General features: G+C 38.0%; 1 protein-coding gene and 1 long non-coding RNA gene across 2 annotated transcripts in view; both read left to right on the top strand.

Annotated features, from left to right (window-relative positions):
- The first annotated feature begins 1,733 nt into the window (after positions 1-1,733).
- LOC137408850 (SET and MYND domain-containing protein 4-like) overlaps positions 1,734-9,881 on the top strand; it is a 30,278-nt gene continuing 22,130 nt past the window's right edge. The window contains exon 1 of the mRNA XM_068095435.1: positions 1,734-1,802. The gene's annotated coding sequence lies outside the window, so the exon portion shown is untranslated. The remainder of the gene's footprint in view (positions 1,803-9,881) is intronic.
- Positions 8,770-9,707, top strand: LOC137388515 (uncharacterized). The gene is made up of 3 exons (XR_010977966.1): positions 8,770-8,907; positions 9,165-9,282; positions 9,593-9,707. It is a non-coding gene; the product is annotated as an uncharacterized lncRNA (long non-coding RNA).

Raw genomic sequence — 9,881 nt, 5'->3', positions numbered from 1 at the left:
GTAAAAGCTTGTGTGGAACTTTATCGGAGGCCTTTTGAAAGTCCAGGATCACTGCATGAATAGTTTTTGAGTTTTCAGTGGCCTTGACAAGTTCATGGTACGTTGCACATAACTGTGTCTCACATGACAGTCCTTTCCTAAAGCCATGTTGTCTGTTATAAAGTACAGAGTCAAGTTTCTTATTTAAATAATGTAGGACTATATGTTCCATCATCTTTCCAGGAACGCTTTTAAGTAATATGGGTCTGTAGTTGGAAGCCAGATCCTTTGGCCCCTTTTTATGAATAGGAGTTATGATCGCACATTTCCACATGGAAGGTAATTTTCCGGAGTTGAGAGATGCTTGAAATATGTATTTAAGGCACCGTGCAGTTAACGCAGGATAAACTAACAATTCACATTTACGAATGCCATCAGAACCAGGTGACTTATTGTTTTTAAGATCATAGATAAGTTTCTCTATCCCTTCAGCATTTATTTCTATAGAACTGGTTGTCCACACTATTGTGGATAATTCGTTAGCATTTTCACCCTGACAAAATGATGCGTCATTATTAGCTGCTTGTGAGGATACTTCAACAAGTGTTAGACGTTGATATTGCGCTTACAATTTAATCTAAGACTGATATTTTGGCCTTGGTATTAGTTTTGCTTAGGAAAACTATTATTATTATTATATTACTATTAATATTATATAGGATTTGTAATGGTTAGTATCGTAGGCAATTACCTGTGTACAGTGTACCGGTCTTGTAACAAAAGTCAGAGCTTATTAGGAAGAGAGAGACTGGCCGGTCAGAGAAGAAGGGCATCAAACGCGAGGCGTCATCAGAATCTAAGTTCAGTTCGGGTTTGTAATCTACTTGTGAGCAAGGCCAAGCATAGTGTCACACGCAATTTTTTCTACCTTTTTGCAATCACGATTTTCTGTCAATTAATGAGTAAAAATGTTTAGACATATGTAGGATTATTATAGTGAGGTATTTTTTACAGGGTGTATACGGATTTAAATGAGCAGATGAATTGAACTGTAAGTTAATTAAGCCATGTTACAAAAACGGAAGAGAATTGTGCCATGAATCACAGTACACACAAAACAAGTAAATAGTGAACTAAACTATTCCAACATTATAACATTACGATAATGCTCAAACATACAGAAGCATGAAGATTTTTATAATGAAATTTTCTCTCGTGATGATATGGGGCATGCAAGTAGATTTTCTGGTATGTGTGTGATGCGCAGGCCAATAGATCATCTTCTCTCAAACTTTGCTATTTATTCTGAAATAAATTTACTTTTATTTTTTCATCAATGGAAGAGTAGATTTTTAGCCCAGGTGTTTTTTTCTAGCAAATGCAATTTTTCCTTACCATTCAGTCGAGCAAAGAATAGTTTGTCCCGCGCGTCACATTTTTAGTGCATTCAGTTTCAGTCTGCTCTTCCAAAGCTATCTGAGGTGAATTGTTCTTATCCATCATTTGATTTTGGGCTGCTATGCCTTAGCCAAATTCGCCTATTTGCTGAAAATATGGCAAGCTTCTGTTTTATAGGCACGTGAAAGTATTTGTGATGTGCAGACATTTTTAATAATATGACGATGTCTGCCTTTGTTTGAGGGTTCACTTTGATACCCTGGCATATGAAAGCAATGCTGGATATTCCAAGTCAGAAAAGCCAGCTTCTATGACAGAAATGAAAAACCGGAATTAATCTCCGATGTTTTGTAACTCGGAACATGGAGTTTGTCAAGATTACCCTGTTGATGCGCACACCTGGTGTGATGCCGTCAAATTATGAGGTAATCGTTCAACCAAGTGTGTGTTTTGAAGTACGGTTACAAAAGTTACATCGCATGGCAAAGGTACAATAGATGGTATTGAGGGAAAGCATCAAACAACAGATTCTAATGGCAGTGTACAAAAAAGATATGTTGTAAAATCGGCAGTTATATGCGGAAGCTGCAACAGCAATAACTTCCAAATCAGTGAAACCAATAAATTTATTCTACATCTCAAAAGATGTGATTACTAAAACAGCACGGATCTGCAAAGAACGCTGGTCCACCGTGCCTCCAATTCATGACATTTGATCATGCCATCACATAGCAATTAAAGAAGATGGTGATGTTGTTTTGATGGAATGGTGTCCTTCCCCTTGGCGGCCAATTTCACACTCTCACACACATACACACACACACACGAAGCAGCGAACCTAATCCAGAGGAGATATTTTACTGATACCAATGCAGTTTTCTCCACAATTACTGGTCACATTGGCCTATGATTCTGAAGTCAACTTTGGAGAAATTCGTACAGCTGAAGCCAATGAAAGTAGCTACACTATAAAGTACATGGTCCCGTGCACCCAAGTGGTTTATGTGGGCAAACACCAACGACAAAAGAACCATCCAAAAAACTGTCTTCTAAAAGCATCTCCAGTTATTGCATCAGCGGGAACTATCAAGTTTACATTGGCTGCTTTAGCGTTTGCAAGTATTCTAGGTAGAGTAGTATCATGCTCTTGTATCGTTCCAGCTACAATGTCATCAAAACATACTGAACCTCTAACCAAAACACTAATAATCTTTCCATTTCCATAATTAAACAACTACGCTGCTTAGTTATCACTGTTGATTTCATCAGTGCAGATATTTTAACTTGTTCAACTATGCGCTCTTGTTCCCTCAAAATAGTAGCCACAGTAGAACAACTAAAGCAAAGCGACTGGCCAATGCTCGTTGCAGTTTCACCGTTTTTGGAGCGCTTAATAATGTCTACTTTTATTTCCATAGTGATGGCCTTTCTTTTCTTTGATGCACTACTATCACAAGCATCTGACTTACGTTTTGAAGCCATAACGAAGGGTAAAAAGTTAAAAGAAACAATAAACACGTGAGAGAACGGCGAGACACAACAAATATGGCGTACCACTGAAACAGAGTGACACCATCGTCTTCAACTAGCTCTGCCTCATAGCGTATTCGTCCGCTTCGCGAGAGGAACTAGTTTGCTGTTGGTTACTTTTCTTACAACGCAAAACAGTGTAAGTTAGAAACGCGTTTTAATGTTTTTTATAATTCTTATGGGGTGGCGCATCGTAACGGCGAAATGGCGTAAGTCGGGATGGTCGTAACCCGAGGACCCCCTGTACATACTTGATAATAGTACATGCATTTTCAATTAATAATCATAATAGAAGTCCTTGGAAACTGCTATGCTATTTCATCTGAAATTATTGAAGTAAAACCAAATGAAAGTTTGTAAACTGTAACTGCCCTCCCAGAGACAACGTGGAGTTTCGAACGGGTGTCATTTGTTAGATAATTCTATTTGCTGTTATAGACGTAGACACTAAAATTTGTAGTTTTAATTTGTAAAACTACAAATTATAATATGAAACATAAAGATAAAATAACGCAAACAAGAATGCTATATAATAACAAGAGTACATATAATATCAATATGACATCAAATGTTTTTAACAATATTTAAAGAATCTTTTAAAAAGTCAAATATTGAATAAAAACAAATTTATAATGAGTACATACCTCTATCACCTTATCCAGGAGAGAGTTAAAATGTGGCTGAGTAAATATGTATAAGTATGTCTCTCTGGGTGAATATTAAAAAACAGTAATATAGTAAGTGAACAGAAACAAAAATTCTGTGCAACCTCATTCTATGAGGTGTTAGACTAAAATGCCAAGAAAGATAAAACCTATGCTAAAAACAAAAAGGAAAATGGTGATTCAGAGTATATTGCAATTGGGAGGACACGGTCAGCGGTTTGGCAAAGTAATAAACTCTATGTGGCTGTGGTGGCTGTTCCGGTGTAAAAGGTTCACTAATGTTCTAGTAATATGGGAGTATATAGCTATTTTAAAAACAAGGTGATTAAAGCAGTAAGCACATTGGGTCATGACCTGACTGGCAGCGATGCGACAATAGACAAGCGGCCATCAATGGCAAGATAAAATTTTACATTGAACAAAGAACTTTACATAAACGGTCTCAGTTTTTGTATGATAGAAAATTCATTTACCCAATCTGATTTAAACGTGCACGAATACTCTACGCTTTTTCATGCCCACACCCAATAGTATGTCAACATTAGAGGTAACTTGAATTACTGTAAGGACAGGACACCAAACTTTAACCGACACCCATTGGCATTACTACCTTCACAAACATTGGAATATAACATGGGCATAACAACCTAGCATTGGGCAGTTGCATAAACTATTTGACGACTGGTAGCAATAAATTCTTTGTTCAATAAATATGCCGATCGAACAGAAGCATTTTTAGGCTATCAGCCAAGGCAATTTATCTTGCAAGTTCGTGAGCACCTTCTTTCAGATGGATGAAACTTTCCCTACAGGGTATTTTGAGGGTGCTGATTATGAATCTGATGAGTGACTCAACATATAATTCCCAGGTCTATGTCAAATTGATGAAACAAATTTCATGAATAAAGAGTTGTCTTCTCTCAAAAACGATCGTTTTTATCGGTAAATTTTTTCTTCTTAACCAATCAGATTTCATTCTATAACTGGGACAGGTCAGCCGAGACAAGCTATCACATTACAGAACTGTAAGCATGACGATATTCGTCTGTGTTGTTTGTCTGTGATGGCTTGTGTGGCTCACTTTGAAAGCACCAAAGGTGCCTTAATTAATTTAACTGACTATTCAGCCTCAGTGCTACATAATTTTGTCCACCAATGGATAGAACTTAACAAAGAACCTGAGAAGACTGTGTGTGCTAGACTAAAAGAAGAAGATTTATTGGTGGTTGGAGCAACTATCCACAAGAATTGCTACTCCAAATTAGTTAATAAAAGCAAGCTTGAGAAAGCAAAGAGGAACTACTCAGAGGTAATTTTAAGTAGCACTACCCAATCCTGCCGAGATCCTGTCATGTTGTGTGTCAGGTTCTCAGTGTATCTCTTTCATTCAATTTCACACAGAGTACAGACAAACTCATTGCAGTTAAGTGCTTGAGAAGTTAGATTAAAAGAGATAAAAAATTATATCCACTTTTCCAGCACTGATTGGGTTACCCTCCCAGTAAGTTTGATTTGGCTTGTGAATGCATTTTATGTCCCTGTTTTGTCATGTGGTCTGAAAAATTATCTTTCTTTTTTACCACAGTTGTCAGTGGCAGATGACCCAGGAGACATTTCCGTATTCCCTCCGCCAAAGAAAACATTAAGATCAGCAAGTAATGTGAAGCTGTCCACAAGTAAGCCTGTATTGGAAAAAGTATGTGTGATCTGCGAGAAACGCACCAGATACTTGTCTGTAAAATCGAAGACAGTACTTGACAAACTCATGCGAGCTGAAACTGTTCATGCAGGTGAGTTATTTGGGCTATGATTAGAAATAGTCATGAAAAACAGACTGCACTCAGAAGTTTAGCAAGGTTGTGTTTTCCCATAGCATGGATTATAAATTCAAAACATTGTAGCCTACTGTTACACAAAGACATGTCATATGCTTTCTGCTCTGTAGGTGGTCTAAAGAATGCAGCAAGACAGAAGCAAGATAACCGCATACTTATGCACTTTGTCAAAGATCCTATTGCTTCAGAGATGCATTATCACAAGAAATGCCACAGAGATTATACCTACATCTCCGCTACTGAAAGAAAACAGTATGGCAGATTTCACATCACTTATTCAAGCTCAATAAAATGCGCATGACAAAGTTTAAATTTGGTAAAACTTGAACGATGTTGTATTGATTTTATGTATCATTCCATTCATTTGTTAAGTCTTTTCTTGTAAAATGAATCTATGGTAACCATAAGGTGTTACGTTGTAATATAATTGATAATTATTGTCTTTTAGCATGAAATAAGCATACAGGTAAAGTATATGTCACTGTGTGAGACTAGTTGTGTGTTTGCAATGATTGTGAATAACATTAACCTGCTAACAAATCACAATCTATCAGTTTCCATATTTCCCTTCAAATAATGATTTAGAGAACTGTGATTTGGTGCCATTCCTGAGACAATCCAAATATTTGGTGGGCTGTGCTGTGTTGTGGTCTTATTGTTATTATGGGTTAAAGGGTGGTACTGTTCACTGAATATGACTAGCTCGCAAATCATATGATTTAATGTGTTATTGACATCGTAATATAATTCTTACATTCTCTTTTTCTTTGTTTAGCATTGATGCTCAGCAGCATGATATGAGAGAAGGAAGTAATCAGCTGCCTCAAGAATTTTGCTTAGAAATTGACCAGAGACTGATGTCAGAAAATATGTTCATGACTATTAGGGATGTCATTAAACTGTTCAATAAGTACAGTGACACTAAACTTGCAAGGTGAGACCAGAAGTCCATATCCAGTTACATTCAGTAGTAAGCTGATATTTAGATATTTTGTGTGCTTGCCTCGGACTATCTCATGTGTATTTTTCAAAAGTTGCAGGTTTATCAAGTGATGACTGAGAGCCATAGGGGTTTGGGAGGGGAAAATAATTTGCACACAGTTACATTTACAGTTACATTTACTGTTTTAGAAATGGGCAGATCAAATCCAAGCTTGTGCAGAAGTATGATAACCTCATTTTTGAAAAGTCTAAGAGATGCAATGAGAAGGAGATCGTCTACTTTAAAGATGCGAAGATGGGTGATTTGGTGCAGTCAATACTGAGCGACAGCTCCTCTGCGGAGGATTCTGGATCAGAAATAGGTCACAATCCGCCAAATATGACATCTTTATTAGATAGCACTCACATGAATGACATTTCTACCTCCATATCTGAGACCGATCCCAGCATAAGTGACATTCCTACCTCGATATCTGAGACCGATCCCAGCTTAAGAATAAACTCTCGACACTCAAGCCATGCAAATATCAATGCAATGTCTGGGCAAAATTTCTTGTATGGAGCTTTCGAGTTAAGTGATGCTATAAAATCTCACATATATAAGCCGCAATGGCCTCCAAGCAGCCTCAATTTAAATCTAGAATCTGCAGAACAAGCAGCCCCCCCTCTCCTCTACAACTTTCTGTCATCTGTATGTGGATTATCGGACAGAAATGACCTGCCTAATCATTTGGAATTTAACCAGCTGACACAATCATCTCACTCAAAATTGCTGTCAATATGTCAAGACATAATCCATCTAGAAAGTCATGGTAGGACACAAACACCTAAGTCATTAGCCCTTGGCTTGACACTGAAACACCGAACAGGATCCTCAGATATTATCAGACTATTGCATTCCTTAGGACACTGTGTCAGTTACGACAGTGTAACTAGGGCTGAGACTGCCATTACTAAGGATATAGAGGAGAACCCTGTAAAAATTCCGAGACTTTTCTGTAAAGGCAAGCTACTAATACTGGTATATGACAATATCGATTTTACAGAAGAAACTCTCTCTGGGGCCGGCACCACACACCAAATGAATGGCATTATGTTTCAGCAGCACTCACACACAGACTCATTCACTGATCTACCCTATTCCACACCTACTTGTATATCACGCAGACAAAGAACACTAAGGAGCAATCCAGTAGTACTTCAACCATACATCCAAGGCAAACGGGTTGGTGTTCCAGTAACTAGGACAGCAGCAGAAATCACTACAGACCAACAAAAGGAAAATGACCATGTGTTTGAAAGAGCTCAAATACATCATAGCCAAATCAAAGTCAAAAAGTCTACTCCCCGGATGGACAGGCTATCAAAAGAATGTAGTGTGTAAAGCAGATGTGTTACTTCAGAAATCAAGTCTTCATTATTTGAAGAACATTGAGGCGCCACCTAATGACATGTCTACTGTTTCCCATGTGTTAAACCAGTGCATTGAAAAAGCCAGTGATTTTGATCTAACGGCAGTGGTAGTGGTCTTTGATCAGGCACTTTACAGCAAAGCCCAGGAAATAAGATGGAAGAATGATCTGTACCAGAAACGCCTTGTCCTTCGAATGGGAGAGTTTCACACTTGCATGGCTTTCATGGGAGCAATTGGTAAAATGTTCAAACTTTCAGGCTTAGAGGATGTGCTCATCGAGGCAGACATAGTTGCACAACGATCTATGCCTAGTGTACTAAATGGACACAACTACAATCGCTCCATTCGTGCCCACAAGGTCATGTACGAGAGTCTATCACGGCTACTTCTACAAAGCTTTAGTGAAACCTTAGATGAGCTGTCCGCACAGACATACAGAGATCTAGCTGAGTTAGTGATCAACGGTAACCATCGAGCTTTCTGTCCTCCCCAATTACTTGAAGTTTATGAACTGTTTAAAAACTATGTTACCACCAAAAGCCAAGAATCTCCCATGTTTGCCTACTGGTATGCATACATTCAAGCAATTCAGTTACTCTTGATGTTTGTTAGAGCTACTCGTGAATCAGACTGGGATGCACATGTGCAAGCCTTCAGATTGATGTTACCATTCTTCTTCTCACTTGATCGACCAAACTATGCAAGGTTGGTACATGTACCTGTCAATTGGAGCTCTGGTTATGATTACAACTGAAAATATATAAATTTTCATTTGACTAATCCCTCACTTTTGACTCATATTTTTATTGCTTTATCATTCAGCAGGCAGAAACTATGATAGCTAGAACCCAGTTGAAACAAAGTGTTCCAGCAATTTCATTTGATAGCTACAAAATATGAGATCTATATTACTCCTTTTTTTGGTTTTCTTATAGATATGGGACAGCATACTGGCATGAGATGGTGCAACTTCCTGCAACTCATCCTGAGATATACCAGGCACTCTGTGAGACTGGGTCTTGGACACTCCAGCGTAGTGACTGTCTGGCTTTCAGCAGCATATCCGCTGACCAGGGAATTGAGCAGACAGTGAATAGAGATACGAAGACTACTGGTGGCTTGAAGGGAGTGACTTTAAAAAGGGGTAAGTATCACTATAAGGTAAAATTATGTTAATGTTATGAAATGGTTGGAGGAAACATACAAGTGTTGGTAGTTGTCTGTTCACCTGCAGTATTTTTACCTGAGCTTCTTAGTTTCTTAATCTAAGCAGATGTATGTACACAGTTCAAACAGTAAATAAATTGAAAGCAAGGACTCATAGTTCGTTAGAAATTTACATTGTGCTCCTACATGTATGTAGCCATTATGATAATAATGTTCCTGTCTTAAATCATTTAGATGCAATGCAGCGATGGTATCAAACTCAGTCAGAGAGGGCTGCCATTTCCGGTGAATGTGAACGAATGGGGAACATGCAAACCTCAGGAACTGTTCATTCAGAACTCACAGAGCAGAGGTAAACTTCACATAAGCAAATTACACACCCTTGAGATTCGCTACCTGCCAAAGATTGATATTTGGTGTTGCATGTTTGCAAATTATCGAAATCGCATACATTAACAACTCTCTGATGCCACATCACACCAACAAGCGCTAGGTTTCTACACCCACGAAAAGCTCAAGAGCCTAATTTGTATTGCAATCATCAATTTGAATTTTAATCTTATGAAATAATCTGCCTTTGAATCTTCATTGAGCCAATTCAGAAAGAAAAAAAATTGAAATTATATCATGGGTGAATAATTTTATTATTATTTTTTTACCAGGATGAAGAAAGATGAATCTGACATACAGAAAGTGATCACTAGTATCAAGGCATTCATCAATCCTTTTAAGCATGACGGCAAGGATCTTATCAGTCTTATGTCTGGCTATGTCGCCCCTGCTAAAGTTTTGAAAGATCTCCTGAGCGTCCAGACTGTGGGTGAGACAAAATTGAAAGATTTTGTGGAACAAAGAATACAGACGGGCTCAGTGGATTTTTTCACTTCTATTAAGGCATCTAAGCTCTCTACTTTTCTTCAACCCAACAAAAGGAAAACCTCTCAGCAAGCA

This window comes from Watersipora subatra, chromosome 1 (genome assembly GCF_963576615.1).
Source record: "Watersipora subatra chromosome 1, tzWatSuba1.1, whole genome shotgun sequence".
Taxonomy (NCBI): Eukaryota; Metazoa; Bryozoa; class Gymnolaemata; order Cheilostomatida; family Watersiporidae; genus Watersipora; species Watersipora subatra.
The sequence above is the reverse complement of the archived record's forward strand: the minus strand, read 5'-3'. Positions and strand labels throughout refer to the sequence as shown.